The 23,096-nt window shown below is 42.3% G+C and overlaps 1 protein-coding gene across 5 annotated transcripts in view; it reads left to right on the forward strand.

Moving 5' to 3' along the window:
* Window positions 1-23,096, forward strand: part of sema6d (semaphorin 6D) — a 287,153-nt gene that overhangs the window by 47,726 nt on the left and 216,331 nt on the right. The window contains exon 2 of one of the 5 annotated variants that reach the window (XM_078529935.1): window positions 15,061-15,229. The exons of the other annotated variants lie outside the window; for them this stretch is intronic. The gene's annotated coding sequence lies outside the window, so the exon portion shown is untranslated. The remainder of the gene's footprint in view (window positions 1-15,060; window positions 15,230-23,096) is intronic. 5 annotated transcript variants of the gene reach the window in all.

Genomic DNA, 23,096 nt, shown 5'->3' on the forward strand with positions numbered 1-23,096 from the left:
TCATGAAACCTCATCCCGCCGGTGGATGAGGTTTGATGCTTTTTCTGAAGCCCGCCTGGGCTCCCGGCCTGCCCACCCACCTTAAGGTTGGACGGGCTGGTCCACTAATTATTTAAATTGGTTTTTTTAATGGCCACAATTGGCTATTGACAGGTCGGTGGGCGCACAGCTGATTCGGCTGTGCCCCCCTCCAGACCTGAAAATGGAAGTGACGCGGGGGTGACTTCAGGATTTCCACCCAATGTCATTTTACGCATCGGTGAGCAGGCCCCGCCCCCCACTCGCCGACCGGAGGATCCTGCCCAATGCCTGCAGTGCAACTCTATTACTAACAGTACAACTTGGCCACCCTACAAAACTCTCTTAATCCAGTCTTTTACTATCTTTATTTCCCTCTCTCTGCCTGATTTGGCTAATTCATGCACCCTTCCTCCATCTCTGTTTCTTTCTTAGTACTTAAATCTCACTGGTTAAGGAGATGGGTTGTTGATTTCACATTCACTGAGGTCCCAGATGTCCCGCTGCTCTTGTTGCAAATAGAAACGCCCACTTCCAGCAAAAACATTTCAGGCTGAAGGGATGTCCCACTCCATCAAGATCCAGTCCATGTAAATAATTGAGAAATACTATCTTTTCTTCTAATGATCCCATGCACAATGGTATATTAGTTACAGCAGACTACTCTAGAGTCCAGCATTTTATTTGACTATCCCTAAATGTTGAAACAGCTAGAGAAAACCTGGAATCAACAGGTAGCTGTACTAAAACAGAGTAAGCTGTATGTAGTAGTATGATCTTCCTTCAAACTTGTAAGATTTTATTTGCTTGGGCCCCCCCTCCTGTGCTTGCTACTTCCTTTGGCATGTCTCTTAATATTCCCAACATCCTCTAGCTTGCCTGCAAACTCTCTTCCCTGGTGTTTCTGCTGCGCCACCTCCCCTGTGTACCTGTTCAGTGCCTCAGCGTGTCTGCTCATCTCCCTTTTGAGTTTGCTTGGTGTCCTGGTATATAATGAAGGAGAACATCTCTTTAATCTCTTGCCATCATTATACTTTACTTTCAGACAAAGGAAGAAAGCAATGATTCTAGTGTCGGGTAAGGTAGATGACAGGCATGAAATAAATCTATAAAAAGGAATTTAAAAAAGGGAAACCTTTTGGAAATGCTTTGTTACATGATATATTACAGAGTTGTATAAAAACTTGACCATTGGTAAAATAGGATTGACCTGGTAATGTCACTTGTGACTTGTGTTCAATTGTAGGTTCAAAATTACTTTTAATTAATTGGAATAGGAACCATAACTTGGGGGCAGGGGAGGGTGGGGGGAGGAGGTTGGTGGCTTTTAGTATTCCTCATTAACTTTCAAAACCTGTCTGCCCACTCCTCAGAGGCGTACGACAGCCAGAAAATCACCGTTCAGTGAATTTGTCATAACCCCCAGCTCCGACCGGGGAAAAAAACAAATGTGCAGAAGCTATATTCTGTATTTATTCTATAACTATATTCTATAACTATATTCTATATATGTTCTATAGCTATATTCTATAACTATATTCTATATATATTCTATAACTATATTCCATATATATTCTATAGCTATATTCTATAGCTATATTCTATAGCTATATTCTATATATATTCTATAGCTATATTCTACCCGCATGACAGCCAATTTAGAATAAGAAATTTAAGAGTGCAGTTTAGTGCCAGTAATCCTTGTTCAAGTTCATTATGCCTGACCTTGCTGCATAGAAGATGAGAACTGAGAACAATGTCCAACAACATCTATTTCTCTGCAGATTGAAAACAGATCTCTCGATTCTCGTATGATTACATCATACATTATGAAATGTGAAAACAGTACTGCATAAACATGCATCGTAGAAAGCAAAGTCGCTTTGTGGTTGTGCACCTTGTACTGTTTATATTGCACGTACTCAACCAAACACTATAGCAATCTAACTTTCTGCTGTGTGGCCTCTTGGGGGTTTTGCTGCTATCGTATGCTTTCTATAGTGTATTTAATGCTACTTGTGGCAGTTTACCTGCCAGTGTACTGTGCAGCCTTGCCACAGTATGTACTTGCTATCATGTTCTGCTTGACTAACTACATATTGCAGTGAGAGTCTAATAAAAATGGAAGCGTAGAAAAAGTGATAAAAGAAAAATACAATACATTCTTTTAGAAAATCATTTTGGAAAGAAAAATATGCAAGAATAGAATTACATAAACTCGATCATTTAAATAATTGAGGAATCAGTTCTGTTTGTGACCTTGGCTTGGGTGATAGTTGCACAGGGACACAACAGTTGGTTAAAGGGAATGCTTTGTATAGGCCTGAAATCTCTGTTTTCTCCCCAGCGCCACTCAGGCCTCTCTAAACAGCTGTGGTCGAGGGAGAATGTGGGCTGTTCCCACATGGGGCCAGTGTTCTTCTCGAGCTTCTGACAAGAAGTCCACAGCTATCGCTTGAATATGACTCTTCCCCTCCGAGCATGGCCATATGGAGAAACCTTTCACATGGTGGGAGACCACAATAGCCCGAGCTTCGAAATACAGACCAGGAATGAGGAATGGGAATTGTAGCTGTTTCCCATCACACTACAGGTTGAATCATTGGTAGCCCCAACAGACTGGGGAAAGCAGTGACATGCCAAACAAAAATTTGTCAGCAAACCTGGTTTACCACAAAATCTGATATTGATTACACCAGTATTAGTCATGTCAGTGCAACAGCAACATTTAGACCAAGGCCTAAATTTTTCAGGCAGCGGGCGGGGGCGATCGTGGAGCCGATTGGCTCTGCGCTGCCATTTCATTGGCCAGCCCAGCGTAATACATGTGCCGTAGCGCTCAGTGCTACCTATGCGGGCGGGGAGAGGAGGGAGAGTTGGGGGCCAGCACTTGTTCGCGCATGCTTTCCCGACATCGCGCATCATTTTACACGCCGGAATGTCAGGCCTGCCCTCGCCATCAACTGAACAATCCTGCCCCAAGTGTACATAAGGGAAATCTTACAATTCCAGCAGCTTCCATGGTCATTCTTTGACTGGTGTGAGCCCACAATATACAATATACCAGGTTATATATATCCAGAATAGGGGGGGCACTCGTTTAAAATTAAGAGTCGCCCTTTTAGGACAGAGATGATTTTTTTTCTGAGGGTTGTGCGACTTTGGAACTCTCTGCCTCAGAACGGGGTGGAGTTGGGTACACTGAATATTTTTAAGGCAGGGGTAGATAGATTCTTGCAGGTAAAAGCAAAATACTGCAGATGCTGGAAATCTGAAACAAAATCAGAAAATACTGGAAAAGCCCAGCAGGTCTGACAGTGTCTGTGGAGAGAGAAACAAAGTTAACGTTTTGAGTCCGTATGACCCTTCTTCAAAGATTCTTGTTAGGCAAGGGAATCAAAGATTATTGGGGATAGATGGAAATGTAGAATTTGAAACACAGACAGATCCTCCATGATCTTATTGAATGGCGAAGCAGGCTCGAGGGGCTGAAAGGTCTACTCCTGTTCCTATTTCTTATCTTCTTAGGTTATTGAATTCAGTTTTACAACTTCCTTTGGCCAGATTTGAAGTGAATATTCTTGGGTTTCAAGTTTCATTGCTTAACCTAGTGCTTATGATGATAGTTTAATGGTTATTAATTATTTTAATTTTTGAGCAAAGAAAACACTTTTTAAATACGATCTTGTCTCCTTTAAATCGATGATTCAGTTACTTTTGCAGAATTGCTTCTTGTGTGCTATGGTAGTGCAATTCCAAGTATAATGCGCATTCAAGCTTTCTTTCATTAAAAGGTTAATATTAAAACTAAAATGGAGTCACAGAAACTAATTTCAGTGAATTTTAGAAACTTCTCCAAATGGTATGGTTTTGTTGAAGGAGTCTGTTTCATCAGATTGTTCCTGTCTGTTCAGCTGACTGTCATTCATTGTCTGCAGCTCAGTCGGTTGCAATCTCTCTTCAGTCACAAGGTTATAGGTTCAAGATCCACTGCAGGACTCGTGCACATAAAACAAGGTCAACATTGGAGTGCTGCACTGTTGGAGGTGCCGTCTTTTGGATGAGACATAAAACGAGGTCCAGTGTACCCCTTGGGCAGACATAAAAGATCCCGTGGCACTATTTTGAAGAAGAGCAGGGAAACGTGTTATCTCCAGTGTCTTGGCCAATATTTGTCCCTCAATCAGCATCATTATAAAAACAGATTACCTGGTCATTATCACATTGCTGTTTGTGGGAGCTTGGTGTGCGCGAATTAGGTTCTGTATTTCCTACATGGCAACAGCTACTATTGTACCTTTAAAAAATACTTCATTGGTTCTTTGGTGCTTTGGACATCTGGTGGTTGTGAAAAATGCAAGTCATTTTCTCCTTTTCCCCTGCCGGTGAACTGTATTGGGCTGCAACAGTAAAGATTGGTTTTGTTTCCTGAACTAGTTGCTGCTGAACATAAGGATTCAGAGTTTACTTATCAGCAAGATTACAGCCTGCAGATGATCATGGTGCTCATGTTATCTTGTAGGTGTTGTGACCATACGATAGGAATATCAGTAATACAGTGAGATTTGTTTCAACTCTCAACTAATTTGTCCATTGCTGTTGAGACTTATTAAATATTAGTGGCTTTGTGACATCAGTGTCATTCAGCCAGACAGCACATTTGTCTGTGATTTTTACAGTATGACCACTCCTGGAGTCTTCGTGGTACATTGGCAGCAACTGTAGAATTGCCAATCAAAAATAGTCCAACACCTTTCTTGTACTTGGAGATAGACAGCGTGAAAGGGCTGGATGTTGGTACTTTGCCCATGTTCCATGACGATTCTTGCTGTGAGAGACTGGCGAACAACCAGAATGGATTCGCATTCAGATTGAAGGCGACAGCTGTGTGAAGTTTCCGTGATCCTTTCCCTAGCAGGTGACTGTTCCCAGACCTTTGCCAATGCCACTCTTGAGCAGGCTTTTCAAAGCTGTGTAAGAGTGATCCAAGTTTTGCCCCAACTCTCTACAGTAATCACTAACTTTGCCTCTTCAACAGCAGGGCCAGAATGAGAGGACCAGGAACTGAAATCTACATCCGTCCACTTCCTTTCACAATGTTGTAGAGCACTGTCTTTCTTTATCACCTAGCATAATCTCTTTATTAACATTGCTTGCACATGTTATACTTGTAGAATGTTGATGTTTCTGCTATGCCAGTCTGACCAGATAAATTCTTCCAACTATTTTAGACTTGTTGAAAAAGGGAAAATGAGCCTCTTTTTTCAAAATAAAACTAAACCCCCCCACCCCCCACCAGGTACAACTATCTTATTGTCCCTGTATCTTTTAGTGGAGTGTAGGTAGAGTAACTCAAATCCACAACCTTGGACCGAGTCCCTGCTGATTTCAGAACTGGCCAGATTTTGGTGATTAATTCAGTGAATAGGGGACACAGAAAAACCAACTGATATGATTGCAAAGCACTTTAGGTTAATGGGCATGTCGCTGCTGATATTAATTCACTTCTTACACATTGGATTTAATAACTCTTTTGTGCCTTCCCCACTCCCCTACATCAGAGCACCCTGTTTAAGATGAGAAAAGATCAATCAAACTGGAATGATGTTAAAAATACCCTGTTGTTGTAACTGGAAACTATTTTTTTTTATTCATGCAAGATTGTACAGTACTGTTTAATAACTCTCTTCAAACTGACTTGGACTAGCTGCCAGAAGGCAATCTGTGCACATGGAACTTGAAGGCTTTTGGGAATCGAGTGCAATGTTTGAATCTGAGCTTCTATTAGGGTGGCCCTAATGGCATCGAAACTCAATATAGGTACCCTGTACTGTAGCAAGAATAGGCATATGTCCTGATCCCGAGTGTAATACATAGCTAAATATTCCACCTCAGTGGATTCTGCAAGGGTCCTTTGTTCTTCCTGGGTGAGCTCCACCATCTCTGCCGCATCCACACTTGGGTCGGGTGGGGTCAAGGTTCGCTGGAGCGCCGGGAAAAAAAGTCTGGTTTTTGGACACCGCCAGTTTTCAGGCCGCCAGACTTGAGGTGCCCTCCCTGTAATAGCAGCTTTCACAAAAACCCAAGGATTAGGTTTTACAGCTGCCTCCTAGAGAATTCTTTTAAACAGCTTGACGTAAATATTCAAAAGATAAGCTGATACTATCATATTCAATACTGAACTGCTTATTTCCATGAAGGTAAAAGCAAAATACGGCGGATGCTGGAAATGTGAAATAAAAATCAAAAGTGCTGGAAAAACACAGCATCTGTGGAGAGAGAAACAGAGTTAATGGATGGGATTTTCTACAGCCGCCCATCTATCCCTGACCTTTTAGTTTGCTCCACCACCTCTTAAACAGTATAAAATCCATCACATTTCTACTTCTCTTTGGGCAGAATTTAGCCCTGGTCAGGCGGGCTTGGCAGGGGCAATCGGGAAGCCGGAAGGCGATTTCACACTGGCGGGTCAATTAACGCCTGCCCAGCGTGAAACCCAAGCGGCAGCGCTCAGCACTGCCTGTGCGGTGGGGGTGGCGAGCAGGACCAGCATGAGGGCGCGCTGGAGAATCTCCCTGAGGCACAGAGCTGCCTCGGAGATTAAGAGCTTGCAAAAAAATTAATAAGTTTAAAGCGTTATAAAACATGTCTCCTCATGTGACTCTGTCACATAAACATGGACATGTTATTAATTAAATTTTACATTTTTTATTTTTTATTTGCTTTTGGAAACCTCAACCCACCCCGGATGAGGTTTCCTAAAAAGTGCAAAAGCTGCTGGGCCTTTTCACCTGCCGCCAACCGTAATTTCCATTGATTGGTCTGCCTGATCTAGTGATGACATTGAATACTTACCCACCAATCTAACCACGCTGTTTCAATCTTTATATTGCCGATTGTTATTTATCATTTTAACAGTTGTCGTAGCCTCCAGTCTTACCCATTTATGCAGTTGGGAGCTCCGTTAATTAATCATCTGTAGCAGCTGAGAGGTATGTCGTGCTTTTATAATGATATAAAGGCATTAATCACTCACAAGGGATTGGATAAACACGTTGTGCATACATTTATTGAGACTAGGCACATGAGAACAGTTTTGCAAAGGCATCAGCAGCAGAGTTGTGTGCTGTTTTCAGCTCACAGGCCAAAGTGAAAGAGACTGGATCACATGACACACTTCCTTTCTTGTATTGGGAGGCTTCCGCTATCCCTTAAGCATATTACAACATCCCCCTTTATTTGAAAGATACTTTACCATCTTCCAAAGAAGTATAACCATTTACAATATTTATTCATGTTTAGTTACTGTCACATAAGTGTATAGGGCTGGTGAATCTGAGTCTCTAAAGTGTAGGTACTCTCAGATCCTGTAATGGTAACCATGTCTGGATGTTTCTTTAATTGCTCACAGTGATCTTGGGGTTGTCATTCTTGGATGTTGTTCCTGGTTGCATTTGGGACCTTGTCCTCGATGCAGTAGGACTGCACAGTAGTTGAGGCGCTGATCTGATATGTCCTCGGTCACACCTCACTGTTGCGCCTTTGAGTGTCATGACTTCATAGGACTTTGGTTCCAAACAAATCCTTGACACCCGATCTGGTTGACATGTACCTTCTGTGGGATCCTGGATGCAAACTTCTTGTCCCAACTGTAAATTTAGCAATTCTGTAACTGCATTTTTATCGTGCATGTTGGTCAACATCTCGCAGTTTTAAAGGTTGCTCTCTAGTTTCTCTGAGACAGTAGAATAGGTAAAAGTAGGTGGATTGGTATGCATTGATCTGCCAAACATGTGTTCTGCTGGTGATGGAATAGCTGCATTTAAAGGTGTCACTCTCAGATGTAACATTGCAATGTGTAGATCTTGCTTGGTCTGTCTATATTTGTTCAGCTAGGCTGTTAGATCTAGGATAATGAGGAGAAGAAGTAGTGTGATCGATATTCCACTTCTCACAAATATCCTGAAGTGGATTACCAGTAAGTTCCAGACTGTTATCGGTAATGATATCTCTAGGCACACCAAATAAACTGAAAATAGCATTTAGAATGTGCATGACAGTCATGCTTGACTTATTGTGCAACTGTCAAATAATAGGGGACTTGGTAAAGTAATCAATGATGACGATGATCTAAGTGCCATGTACATGAAAGAAATTGGTATGTGATTTTGGACCAAAGATGGGTAGGAACTTCATGTGAAATCAGTAGTTCTTTGTGCTGTCTTGGCATTTGCTCTTGACATGCCTCGCACTTCTTGACGACAACTTCAATGTCTAATAGACTATCTCTCTCTTGTGAGTCTTATCTGATCTATATGCCCATGTGTGTGTGATGAAGTTGTTGAAGAATATCAGGTCACAAAGATTCTGGTATAATGACCTGCCTGCCTTTAAAAATGACTTCCTAGGGATGCCTAGTTCATCCTGATAAGGCCAACATGGTCTTGCCTGTTTGTGGACATGCTGATTTGAATCAGGCCGTCCTTCAATGATGGTTTCACAGTTTTTGTAGTGTGGAATCTTTCGCCTTTTCTTCCTGCAGCTGCTGGCATGTGCATTCTGCAAAATGTACCAGATCAATTTACGGACTTGCATCCTCCTGCAAGTGTAATGTTGCAGCTCCTTTGAAACTGTCAATTTTGTCAATGTTCTAGATATTTTGATGTTAGGTCATGAACTGAGGCCATAGGAGTAATTTCTGAGGTTTATCTGCCATATGAGGCCTGACTGATTCCATGGATTGTCACTAGTGCAAAGTCGGGGCACTCTGGTAGACTTACAATCGCTGGGCCTTTAGTCTCCACAATGTAGAACATCTGTGACACCCAGGAGGATTGATTAGTCCTGGAGTGCAAGTACATGGATCCTACACGTGAAATTAGTGAACCATGAAAGTTGCACAGTAGTAGGTATCACCATGGCCCTCCATGTCTGTGGATACATGTCTTTTAGAATTCGCAGTGGTAGTATAAGACCATAAGATGTAGGAGCAAAAGTAGGCCATTCGGCCCATTGGGTCTGCTCCGCTATTCAATGAGATCATGGCTTAGCTGATAATCCTCAATGCCACTTCTCTGCCTTCTTCCCCATAACCCTTGATTCCCTTAATGATTAAAAATCTGTCTATCACTGCCTCGAATATACTTAACGACCCAGCCTCTACAGCCCTCTGCGGTGAAGAATTTCACAAATTAACTACCCTCTGAAAGAAGAAATTCCTCCTGACCTGTTTTAAATGGGCAACCCCTTACTCTGAGATTATGCCCTCTGGTCCTAGACTCTCCCACAAGGGGAAACAACCTCCCAGCATCTACCCTGTCAAGCCCCCTAAGAGCCTTATATGTTTCAATAAAGGTCATCTCTCATTCTTCTAAACTCCAGTGAGTACAGGCCCAACCTACTCGACCTCTCCTCATAAGAAAATCCCTCTGTACCCGGAATCTAGTGAACCTTCTCTAGACTGCCTTCAATGCCAGTGTATCTTTCCTTAGATAAGGAGACCAAAACTGTTCACAGTATTCTAGGTGTGGTCTAACTAGTGCCTTGCATAGTTTTAGCAAGACTTCCCTATTTTTATACTCCATTCCCTTTGAAATAAAGGCCAACATTCCATTTGCCTTCCCAATTACCCGTTGAACTTGTATGTTAGCTTTTTGGGATTCATGCACAAGGACCCCCAAATCCCTCTGTGCTGCAGCTTTCTGCAGTCTTTCTCCATTTAAATAATATTCAGCTCCTCTATTCTTCCTGCCAATGTGCATAACCTCACATTTTCCCATCTGCCACTTTTTTGCCCACTCACTTAACCTGTCTATATCCCTCTGCAGACTCTGTGTCATCCTCACCACTCGCCTGCCCACCTATTTTTGTATCATCCACAAACTTGGCGATAGTACATTCATTTCCCTCATCTAAGTCATTAATATATATTGTAAATAATTGTGGCCCCAGCACTGATCCCTGTGGCACTCCAGTAGTTACAGGTTGCCATCCTGAAAATGCCCCCTTTATCCCAACTCTGTCTTCTATTAGTTAGCCAAACCTTTGCCCATGCTAATATACTACCCCCAACACTATGAGTCCTTATCTTCTAAGTAGCCTTACATGCAGTACCTTTTGGAAAGCCAAATATATTACATCTACCGGTTCTCCTTTCTCTACCCTGCTTGTTACCTCCTCAAAGAATTCTAATAAATTTATCAGGCATGATTTCCCCTTCATGAAGCCATGCTGACTCTGCTTGATTAGATTATGTAATTTTAAATGTTCTGCTATAACATCCTTTATAATAGACTCTAACATTTTCCCAATGACAGATGTTAAGCTAACTGGCTTATAGTTACCTGTTTTTTGTCTCGCTCCCTTTTTGAATAACGGTGTTACATTGACAGTTTTCCAATTCTCTAGGACTTTTCCAGAATCTAAGGATTCTTGGATGATTACTACCAGTGCATCCACTATCTCTGTAACTACTTCCTTTGATATCCTAGAATGCAACCCATCAGGTCCAGGGGACTTATCGACCTTTAGTCCCATTAGTTTCCCTAGTACTTTTTCTCTAGTGATAGTTATTTTATTTATTTCCTCCCCCTCTTTTGCCCCTCAATTATTTAGTATTGGAATGCTATTAGTGTATTCTACTGTGAAGACTGAAGCAAAGTATTTATTCAACTCTTGTGCCATTTCCTGGTTCCCCATTATTATTTCCCCAGCCTCATTCTCTAAGGGGCCTATGTTCACTTTGGTCGCTCTCTTCCCTTTCACATCTTTAAAGAAGCTCTTATTGTCTGTTTTTATAGTACTTGCTAGTTTACCCTCAAAATTTATTTTCTCTCTCATTTTTTTGGCCATCTTTTGTTGGTTTTTAAAACTTTCCCAATCCTCTGGCTTACCGCTAATTTTTGCCACATTGTATATCTTTTCTTTCAATTTGATACTATCCTTAACTTCCTTGGTTAACCATGGTTGGTTTATCCCCTTCCTTGAATTCTTCCTCACTGAGATATATCTTTGTTGTGAGTCATAAACTGCTTTCCTAAACATCTGCCATTGTTTATCAACCGTTTTGCTGCTAAAATCCTATCCCAGTCCACTCCAGACAACTCTGCCCTCATTCCTTTGTAATTACCCTTATTTAAGTTTAGCACTGTTATTTCTGACCCAAGTTTCTCACTCTCAAACTGAATGCTAAATTCTACCATATTATGGTCACTGTTTCCTAGGGGATCTTTTACTGTCAGATCATTTATTTAACCTGCCTCATTACACATTACCAGATCCAAAATAACCTGATCACTGGTTAGATCTCCAACATATTATTCTAGGAAACTGTCCCGAATACACTCTATGAATTCTTGCTCATGGCTACCTTTGCCAATTTGATTTTCCCAATCTACATGAAGACTAAAGTCACCCATGATTAATGTACTGCCTTTTTTACATGCCCTCATTATCTCATGATTTATCCTCTGTCCTACAGTATAGCTACTATTCGGGGACCTATAGACTACTCCCACCAGTGTCTTCCTCCCCTTGTTATTTCTTACCTCCACCCATATGAATTCTGCATCTTCCGATCCAAGATCATTTCTTGCTATCGTACTTGTTCCATCTCACACTAACAAAGCTACCCCACCACTTTTTCCTTCCTGTCTGTCCTTTCGAAAAGTCACATACCCCTGAATATTTAGTTCACAGCTTTGATCTCCTTGTAACCATGTCTCTGTAACGGCTATAAGATCATACCCATTAACTTCTATTTGTGCTGTTAATTCTTTTATTTTGTTCTGAATATTACATGCATTTTAGTAAAGAGCCATTAATTTTGCCTTTTTACCATTTTTCCCCCTTTGACCCTATTTGCTGCTGTTTTCTTATGTTTGTACACTCTGCCCCTTCCTGTCACACTTTGGGCATCATTACCTAAGTAGCTGCCCTGCCATGCTGCCATATCCTTTTGCTTTGTAAGCCTACTTATCCCCTTTCCAGAACCCTCCTCCCCTTCTATTTAGTTTAAAGCCCTCTCTACAGTCCTAGTTATTCAGTTCAACAGGACACTGATCCCAGCACAGTTCAAGTGAAGCCTGTCCCCTCAGCTCCCTCCTACCCCATGAACTGAAACCCATTCCTTCTACACCAACCTTTGAGCCACGCGTTTACATCCCTGACTTTATTTACCCTATGCTAGTTTGCCCAGGTAGCAATCCCGAGATTATTACCTTGGAGGTTCTGCTTTTTAATTTAGCTCCTAACTGTTCGAATTCTTTCAGCAGAACCTCCTTTCTAGTCCTATCAATGTCCCTCGTACCAACGTGGACAACGACAACTGGATCCCTCCCCTCCCCTTCCAAGTTCCTCTCTAGCCCTGAGGAGATGTCCTTAACCCTGACACCATGCAAACAACACAGCCTTTGGGACTCATGCTGTCCTCTGCAGCCATGAACATCTATCCTCCTAATTATACTGTCCCCTACTACTACTCCGTTCCTGTTTCCTCCTCCCACTTGAATGGCTCCCTGTACCATGGTACCGTGGTCAGTTCATTCATCCTTCCTGCAGTCCCTGCTCTCGTCCACACAACTTGAAAGAACCTCGTAACTGTTGGACAGTTGCAGGGGCCGAGGCTCCTCAAACGCTACCCCTCAGGCCCCCCATACCTGCTTCACCTGCAGGCACACCCTCCTGTCCCTGATCACAGACCAAATTTTAATTACCTGATCTGAGGGGTGGTATGTTGGCACTTGCCCCTGTGTCAGTCTTGGTCAATAATGAGTAGTTACCAACTTTCTTAGGGCAGATTATTAGACTCTTGGCAAACACTTTGGATGGTGTCTGTGTTTTCCACGAGACTAACGATATGAAACGTGTTCACTGCTCTTCACCTCATCGTGCACATCATTGTCATTTTCTAGTTTGTCAATCACCTAATGTATATGTTTCTAACGGGATACCAGATGGCCATTCTTATTGCTTAAAGGTACCTGTTGTGTATGGTCTGTTTGGATCAGTGCACAGCTCTTTGAAGCTGCATCAACCTTTGCTCCAGTGCACTGCCACTGCCAATGGCCTTTCCTGTCACATGCCTTGCAGAATTGGTTAAATGCTGGTGCGTGCAGGACATGCCTTCCACATGTTTTGCTTGGTTTGGATGTTCTCGTGAATGCATCAACAATTGGGGTGTTATGTAAGACCTGTAAGCTCATCACCCTGCAAGGATCGCTTCGTAGTTGCATCCATTCTTGAGTAGCTCTTCAATGCTGTGCACTTTGGGCTTGTCTAGCAGATCTTTCTGGAACATTTCTATGTGAGTGGGTGCAATCAGCAATGCAACAACTCTGTCTGCTAGCTCTGCGTTTGAAACATCACTTTACATACCCTTTTCTCTGTATTTGCTAACAAAGTGGTCTATGGATTCTGCAGGTTGTTGTCGATATGGCATAAACTCTAGTCAATGAATGAATACAGAAATTTAACCTGATTTTGAACTGGTCTTCCAATGTAGTCCATATCTTTTGGGAATCATTTACATCTTCTGCTGTTAATCATGATGTGTTCAGCCTGTGTAAACCTTCATTCCCAATTGCTAGGCAAATTTTTATGGCTAAGTGGAGGAGATTTGCATCAGGACAATTCTCCGATGCATTCCTGTTGCTGGCAAAGTTTCCCAAGGGTGGGCTGGAAGCTGGATTTATCGCCTAAATCATGAAGGTGGGCAGCCAAGTAAGTTAATTTAAAGCCCCAGTTAGGGGTAGTTTTGTGGCCTCACTGGCATTTTGCAGAACACCCCTTCTGTCATGTGCGGAAGCTGCCAGTTTAGTGGAGGCAGCCTTTCTGTGGCTGGCTGAAAACTCCATCCTCCAATGACAGGGCTGAGAGCAGAAAAGGTCACTCCTGTGGCCCAAACTAATCAGGTGGAAGGGTTTCACCCGTGAGCCTTACTGGCTTTAATCCTCATCAGTTGTTAACTTCATGAACGTCTCAGGGGACGTCTCAATTTAGAGGCGCCCTCACGGTCCTTGATCTACTTTAGCAGCGCCCACCTCTCCCAGTGAGGCTACTGAGGCTCCAGAGTTACCGGTCCTCTGATTAGGCCGATGGCATCGAGAGCCCACCTGCCATCCTTAATAGATGGCGAACAAGGGGGCAGCCAATTAGGGACCAAATCCGGGAAGATCACACCAGCAGATGCACATCCATCAAGTGCGGGCTTGGCTCCCTATTCGGACCTGATTTGGGGTCCTGAAGCTCTCAGTTAGATGCTGATCTGCCATGTTTCCCACCTTTAACTGTATAAAGGCCATGTCAGCTTTGACGGCATTACCTCAGATATTGAAACCATATATGGGCAGGAAATAATCGGACCAAAGTCTCTTTAATAGACCGTATCCATTATGTAATCTTTTGTGTTTAGAAACTTCTAATGGTAACAGACACATGTACCCTTCTCAGTAGGAAAAAAAGGTTAGTTCGGGCTATATTTCAAATCTGTAACACAATCTGATGACCTAGTTAACTGCAAAAGTGAAGCCCAAGTGGCTTATTGTGTTCAGAGCCCTAAGATCGCATTACAGTTTTCACCGTGCTCCTATTTATTGTTTACATGTTTTGTAATATATACCGACTTGGTTTTTCACCTGCAGCCTTTGTCTTTGTCTGCTGAACAACCACAGGCAAAGCTCTGAGTGTCTATCTCCCAGCATGACTGACAAACTTTAGCTCTGTTTTAGGCACAAATCCACTCTTTCAATTTTTGTGTTTCACTTTCTCTGCTGATTTTTGTCACACAAGCTGTATGTTTTATGATGGCTAGTGAGTTTTGTGTCATAGCAGATGAGATTTTATTTTTGCTGAAATTTGTTCTCAAGGGATACTTGGTGCTCAGTTTTTGATGCTGTACATCCATTATCAGCACCAAGCACACACACTCTGGTGAAGTACAGCATGAAAAAGCTACAAGTGTAGCTTCTTCAGTTTGAGCAATAAGCTTTATTCTCAATAGTTCTGTGTACTATAACAGTTTTTTTTTCCTACCTGCCTTTGCAGATGGCCAGAATAGTCAAGTATGGACACACTGCTATTGGGAATGGACTGTGTCCAAACCTCTGACAAAAAGACTTCTTCCAGTGGAGATTTTCAACCTAGCACACTGAACTGGACTCTGTAGACGAAAGGATAGTCTTCTAACTCATTGTCATCAGACCGTAGTGTGAAGGTCAGTGGGTGGGGTTGTGGGGGGGGACTTCAGGGTAAAATGAATGTGATACCATGACAACAGGGGTCAAAGGTGCAACTTCAACTCAAAAATGAGAGATGCTATTTTACTAGGATCTTCGCTAGCCTGTGCATGATACTTGTACAATAAAGAGAAAAAGAATAGACGGCTGAACTGCTTCCTCAGTCTGAACTGGATTCAGTGCAAGCAAATAATTTGACAGAGACTTATCTTCTGCTTTTGTTCATCTCTGTTTCAATTAATTTGTATAAGATTATTTGATTCTGAGGTTTGAAAGAATTTCCAATACTTACACTGGTCAAATGACCAGAAAGAGGATGCTGCCATTCACATCGGAACATGTCCGGTTCTGACTCTGAACGGAGAGACTTTCTGTTCTTGGGCCGGGAGGGTCTCTAGATAACTGGTTAGAAAAGAAACAACAGATGCAGCTGATGCAGTCAGTTCTGATTCACGCTTATGGGGCCAGCCTGGGTCACCTTCTAACTGAGCCTGATGCAGTGTGAAGCTCAGCTGTGAGCAGTTCACATTGATTAGAATGATGTAATTCCTAAAGGTGAAGACTGCAATTTTGTGTGATAACAGGAACTAATGCACACTAGGGAAAAAGAGGTCCAGAACATCTCAATTTGATAAATAATGAGAGTAGATTATGCGAGCGATGAACTCTGTCTAGTAGAACAGTTACAAGCAATTCAAAATAACTCCAGCATTGCTAGCTAGTTGATGACCTATACATGCTTTTTAGCCATTTAGGTTCATAGAGAAGAGCTCATCAGTGCAGTAAATTGGCTATAAACCTATGTCAAGGATCTGGAAGAACAACTGAAGGAAACAGAAGGTGTACAGCCACCTTCACAAACGTGACATGAAAAGTAGCAATATCACTTGGGTGTCAGTCGAGGGCATCTCATACCACTTAACCTTCGCCCTGGCTGTAGTATAACTTTATCTTGGTGCAAAGCTGCAATTTACCGTAAATTGAGGTATATGAGGTGTATAAAACGATCCCGATTTTTCGGTGCCAAAAATCTTATTTTTGCATTTACTCGGTATACCAGCTGACACCCACCCCCCCCTTTTAGCAACAAAATGCTACACTCTCATTAATAACCAACCTCAATCTTTCAACCTAGAAATGCATGTTTTGCATACCTTATACTGTAAGTTGGTGCATGGAATCAAGCAGGCGAAATGGGTTTTGTTGTGAAGAAGCTGCATGGTAGATTAAGACCTGCCCTCACAGCTGGAGCAGACCACACATGACATGGTGAGTGACAGAAATGGTCCTCCAGCAAAAAGAATGAACTACAAAACTGCTTTCAAGCTAAAAGTCATAACATTTGCTAACTCATCAAGTAACTTTGCTGCAGAAGGATGAGAGCAGCAGATAGATGGGAACACTCCCACCTGGAAGTTCCCCTCCCAGCCACTCACCACCCTGACTTGGAAATATATCACCGTTCCTTCACTGTCGCTGGGTCAAAATCCTGGAACCCCCTCCCTAACACTGCGGGTGTACCTATGCCACATGGACTGCAGCGGTTCAAGAAGGCAGCTCACCACCACCTTCTCAAGGGCAGTCAGGAATAGATAATTAATAAAAATAAAAATACCTGGAAATACTCAGCAGGTTTGACAGCATCTGCAGAGAGGAACACAGTTAACGTTTCGAGTCCGAATGACTCTTCAACAGAACTAAAGAAAAATAGAAAAGAGGTGAAATATAAGCTGGTTTAAGGGGGTGTGGGACAGGTAGAGCTGGATAGAGGGCCAATGATAGGTGGAGTTAGCCAAAAGATGTCATAGACAAAAGGACAAAGAGGTGTTGAAGGTGGTGATATTATCTAAGGAATGTGCTAATAGGTGACATTAAGGATAGAAAGCAGGACGAGCAAGGTACAGATAGCCCTAGTGGGGGTGGGGTGGGGGGGAGGGATCAAAATAGGCTAAAAGGTAGAGATAAAACAATAGATGGAAATACATTTAAAAATAATGGAAATAGGTGGGAAAAGAAAAATCTATATAAATTATTGGAAAAAAGGGGTATCGGAAAGGGGGTGGGGATGGAGGAGAGAGTTCATGGTCTGAAATTGTTGAACTCAATATTCAGTCCGGAAGGCTGTAAAGTGCCTAGTCGGAAGATGAGGTGCTGTTCCTCCAGTTTGCGTTGAGCTTCACTGGAACAATGCAGCAAGCCAAGGACGGACATGTGGGCATGAGAGCAGGGTGGAGTGTTGAAATGGCAAGCGACAGGGAGGTCTTGGTCATGCTTGCGGACAGACCAAAGGTGTTCTGCAAAGTAGTCACCCAGTTAAATAGATAATTAATGTTGGCTTAGCCCACATCCCATGAATGAATTTTAAAAATGAGGCAATTTGGTGTTAGTGAAAAGCTGGTGCGAGAATAGAGGAAGAAGGAATCCACCCTGAAGATGATGCCCAAGACCAAATGTGCAATGAGGGCAGGGACCAGCCACTGGCCTGATCCTGAGAAGTGTGTATCAGAATATGGGCCCTCTGAAATCATCAGAATGGTTACATCATCAAAAATGCAATGAGTATGTATGCACTTGAGTGAGCCAAGTCAAACTCTGAGTCCAGCAAAGAGTTCAGGCCAACAGCTCATTGGTGTGGCCACTTTATGGAAAGAAACAGTCAAGTGTTGGGACAGAAAGCCAAGATTGCTCAGAATATCAAAGGACCTCGATGCCAAAATTATCAGTTTCGAGCAGTTCATCATCAGACAGCAGCAAAAGCACGAATACCCAATAAAACACATCAGCAACATGGATGAAGTGTCTGTAAATTTCCATATGTCCAGCAGCCGAACTGTAGAATGGAAAGGTTTGAAAACAGTCCTCGAAAAAGACAGGCCATGCAAAGATAAGGTTCATGGTGGTACTAGCCTGCATGACCGACGGAACCAAATTAAAACCTGTGGTAATTGTGAAATGGAAAACCAGCCGAAACTCAAGTTCTCTTGTGCACGTCTGTGACGACGGTTGGATGGATGTGGAGGGAGTGAAGTTATGAATCAGTGATGTGTGGAATAGGCATCCTGGTGGCCTACGTAAAGAATGCAGCTCAATGGCGTGGGACATGTTCAGATCCCATGGCCTGAATTTCACACTTGGCATTCCCGCCAAGTCGGTGGGCCCAGCAGCAGATTTGAAATGTGCTTCCACCCACGATCGGCCCCCTAACGTAATTTCACACTGGCCAATTAACGGGCAGCCAGTGAGAAACGTACACTGAGAAAGTCTCAGCGCTTCCGAGGGGGGCAGGAAGAGTGGAGGGGCCCCAACAAAAGTAAGGGTGCAGGTGGGTGCTTCTAGCGAGTTCCCTGGAGGCAGACAGCTGCTGCGGAGCTGCCTCAGGGAGCTGCAGACCTGGGTAGATTAAATAACAAGAGAAAGAATGCACCAAACTGTGTCTATGCAGCATATTCAAGCAGCTGACAGCAGAACTCAAAAAACATCAGTCCCCAGGTATCATTTTTTATTATATTTCACCCTGGACATTTCATTCAGGCCTTGGATGAGGTTTTGTTTAAAAACTAGCTGCTCGCCCAACAAGTGCGAAGTCGTACGGGCAACGTAAGATCACGGACAATAGGGTTTTGTCGGCCTTAATTGGCCCTTTAATTGTCGGCGGGCTCAGCTCAGACTCCCTCACGCACCCGCCGACCTCAATATTGTTCACGTGCGTGATGACATCGGGACGCACGCCCAACATAATTTCACACAATTTCACACGTGTTTGGGTCAGGCTTGCGCCCGCCTGATCAACGTCAAATTCTGACCCATATAACCGATGAGATCAAGAAGTGGTTGAGAAGAAATACCACCCACATTGCAGTTATACCAGGGGGTCCAAGGTCTGTAGTTCAACATTTGGATGTTTGCCTCAACAAACCATTCATGGAGCATGTCCGTGAATGGAACAGAGGTTGATGGAGAAAAAACCTTCACAAAAAGTGGAAATATGCGTGCTGCCCCACTTGACATTTTGTGTGGGTTCATTATCAAATCATATGATGCTTTTAGTGCACAAAGTGTCATCAGATCATTCAAGAAATGCAAGAAATCCAATTCAATGGATGGAAAGGAAAATGATTTGTTGCGGAGAGATGATTCTAAAAGCAAAAACGCTAAAACTGAATCCATAGTAGGTTCCTTACAATGAAGCCATTGCCAAAGTGTCTCAGAATGAAGTTGATGAACTCTTTGCATCAGATACTAAAGAGAATGAATTTGATGTTTTTAAAACAGTTTGATTGTGGAATTCATTCCATAAGCTGTGCCACATTAAATGTGGATTACCAGTGTTATGTCTTTTTTACACATTTTAAAATGGTGACCACCCACACTGGTTAACATTTTATACTCGGCATTTATATCGACCCCCGGTTTTGGAAGGATTTCTGGATGCTTCTAAGGTCAACTTATATGCTGTGATCTACAGTAAAAGTGTCTGAAGGCCTGCACGATCCCTTGAACACCTACAACTTTTAACTTTGGGAGAAAAGCAGATAGGACAGCATGAATTGGACTAACTTTAAAAATGTGCTGTTGTGGTGTGGAGCTCAGTGCTTGTAGGCAGAAGAGGTCTTTTTTTTTAATTCATTGGGTCTGGAGTCACATGTAGGCCACACCAGGCCAGCTAAGGACAGCAGATTTCCTTCTCTAAAGGACATTAGTGTATCAGATGGGTTTTTACAACAATCGACAATGATTTTATGGTCATCATTAGACTTTTAATTGCAAATTTTTTATTGAATTCAAATTCCTCCATCTGCCATGGCGGGATTGAAACCCGGGTTCCCCGGGTCTCTGGATTACTAGTCCGGCAACAAAAGCACCACACCATCGCCTCCCCGTCTGTTGTCACTGTTTGTAGGTGCTGATCAGACTTGGGGCACTGAACACGCACACAGTTGGTCGAATGAGCATCACAGCCAACAAATGGCAATTAAGTCCTTAATTCTCCTGGCAGAGAAATGCCAGGGAATGTAATGCAGAGGCCTAGGAGATGGTTAAATAAACTAAGGGCCCAGAACCGAGATTAATCGGAGCATATAAATCAGTTAAGTTTCCAAGAGAATTACTTATCTCATTATGTTTTTAAAATTATTTACAGCAGCACCTGGCAACAAAGGGATAACAACTGGACTGGCCCAAAGCCTTTAATATGTTTTGATGCAGTTTAAAAAAAATAAGAGTATCTTCATTTATGTTTTCCCCTATCCTTAAAGTTTATGTCAGTAAACTGGAGCCCCTGAGATCGTTGGTTTTCTGTCCCTATGCTATTGGTTTCTTGAACTTACAGCCCTCCTAGCCATGTAACATTTCCCAATCAAAGAACAAGGGAGGTGACCCACTCAAACTTAAACATTCTGAGTGTCATTACACATGTGAATGCTGCTTACCTGCCAATTTTCCTTCCTATATGGGGAAGAGATGAACCTACGCTCACTTCCTCTCTTTGTCTGTCAGCCAAAATTAGGAGCTTGGCATGTGGGAAATTGCGAATATGAAGCTGTGTGCAACCATTTTTGTGATGTAGCGTGTTTGTCTTGTACCAGCCCTGCTGGGTGACTTGCTATGGTGCAGCTTGTAATTTGGTTGCTTTCTGCCCAGCTCTTTTATTTAGAAAAATATCAAATCCCTTCTTCAGCTTCTTTCTTCCATTCCTGACGTAGTTAGAACAATTTTCTGTGATTGCTGCCCCTTAATTGCGGGTAACCAGCCGACAGGGGGTCTGCAGAAAGAGCGGTCAAATCATTATTAAAATAGCCCTGTAAACTCTTCTTTGTGAGTCTGAGCGAGATGTACGTGAAATTTCAAATCAGAAGCGCAACTGGAGAGGAGCCATTAATCTGTGTCTGAAATCAGTCCTGGTGAAAAGCAAATTAATTTCTCTATTACACATCTCCTGGATTTATGCCCTGTTGGAGCATTAACCTAGAGAAAAATTAAAATTAAATACAGAGTACATTAAATATTTTATTGTTCCCTGAATGCATTAAAAAGAATTGTAATCATGTTGCTTTTAGTCAGGTGCAAGGAAGGTGAGAGTTTAATTTATTGGAAACACAGATCATTTCGTATTTTTAATATGGTGGGTGAATTGATGCAAAGATAGTACTTAATTGTATCACAATATAAACTGGGATATGTTTACTTTGTACAGAATAAAATTGATTTGCAGCTGTTTGACTTCAGTCTTCTAATATTAAAACATCCTTTTTCTGACTTGGACATATTAAGCAGAGCAGTAGAGCCTTGATACGGTGCAGTGACAGACCCCTCAGCAGGTTAAGGATATCAGCAATTCTTTGTGCAATTGAGAATTGGTTTGCCTGTAAAATTTGAAGTTGTATTGCCCCACAATTTTGTTGTTGAAATCCCTTTTAATCACCTAAAAAAAAATACCAACAATCCAATTTAAATCCATTTCCTTTTACAAGCCGTAATATGGAACATTTGCTGAATTAAATGTAAATCGATTGCTGTGTTTCTTCCTCTGCCACTAAATCCAGAACTGGTCAGGATGTGGTTGCAGTTCACACGAGGGACTAGGAACCAACATCTATTCCCACTATCAGCACCTTCTTTAGTCTTTACCACTACCATTAACACTCTCTTTGTCTTGTGTCCATGACACCTTTGTCAATCTCTCCTGAGCTCCCACCAATCCCTGACCTTCTGTTTTGTTCCACCCCCTCTTAAACAATATAAAATCTATCACATTTCTACTTCTCTTTAGCTCTGAAGAAGAGTCATATGGACTCAACGTTAACTTTGTTTCTCTTTCCAGACGCTGCCAGACCTGCTGAGCTTTTCCAGTATTTTCTAATTTCCCGCATCTGCAGTATTTTGCTTTTGCCCGTTCCCTACATCCTCTCAGCTCCAAAAAACAAAGCTCACTGCCTCTCTGGTAGTTTAGTGGGTGTGGACACAGTTCAGAGTAGAAACTGTCCAGGTTCCAGCACCGGTTACAAGATAGAGCTTTAAATGAGTAACGCTATTTGGCCCACCCACCTTTCCAGAAAAGCCCGACAGTTGTCCCACCAGGACATACAGTTGTTTCTTAAAAGATTCTAGGTTTTCGTTTCCCATCCACTAGTCTCAAAGAGTTCCATTCCGTGTGTTGATCACTCTTTGTGTGGAGGACTGTCTGACATTGTTTTATTGCTATTTTTGAACCTGTATTCTACTACCATGGTTTAAAGTGATCCAAATTTGCCTGTTCTATAGTCTATTTTCTATATTTCTCAATTAAGGACATCTTTACGTTGGCCTCTTCAAGGATGAAAGGCCCAGTTTCACCAATTTTTCCTCATAATTCGGACTCATTTGTACTCCTGTCAGTGTCCCAGGCTTAAGTTTCTTTGTCTCTTTGTAACTTTGTCAAATGCTTTTGGAAGTCAAGGGTGCAGTGTGTCAGGGCTTTCCACAGTGCATATCACTTCCTCAGAAGGAGACTGATCAGGTAGCATTTTCTCCTTTTAAGTCCCTGCTAGCTGCACTTTATTAAGCTATTATAAAATAATCCGCACTTGTGTTCTTAATAATTATTACATTAATCTACCTGACATTGATGTGAGTTCAATAGGTCTATAGTTGTCTGGGCCGATTCTGCCATTTTCTTTTTCAAACAGACACCAAGTTAGTCTTTCAAATCTATCAGACCTGGTTCATCTTTCCCTCACAATGACTACAAATCTCTATCAAAACTCAGCCCTTGGTTCTCTTAGTGCTTAGAATTGAGTACCTTCCATCCCTGAGGATTGATTTTGCTTTTAGCTTTATGGAACTTCCTGCTCATTTATGTTGAAGTCA

Source organism: Cetorhinus maximus, chromosome 26, assembly GCF_964194155.1.
Source record: "Cetorhinus maximus chromosome 26, sCetMax3.hap1.1, whole genome shotgun sequence".
NCBI lineage: Eukaryota > Metazoa > Chordata > Chondrichthyes > Lamniformes > Cetorhinidae > Cetorhinus > Cetorhinus maximus.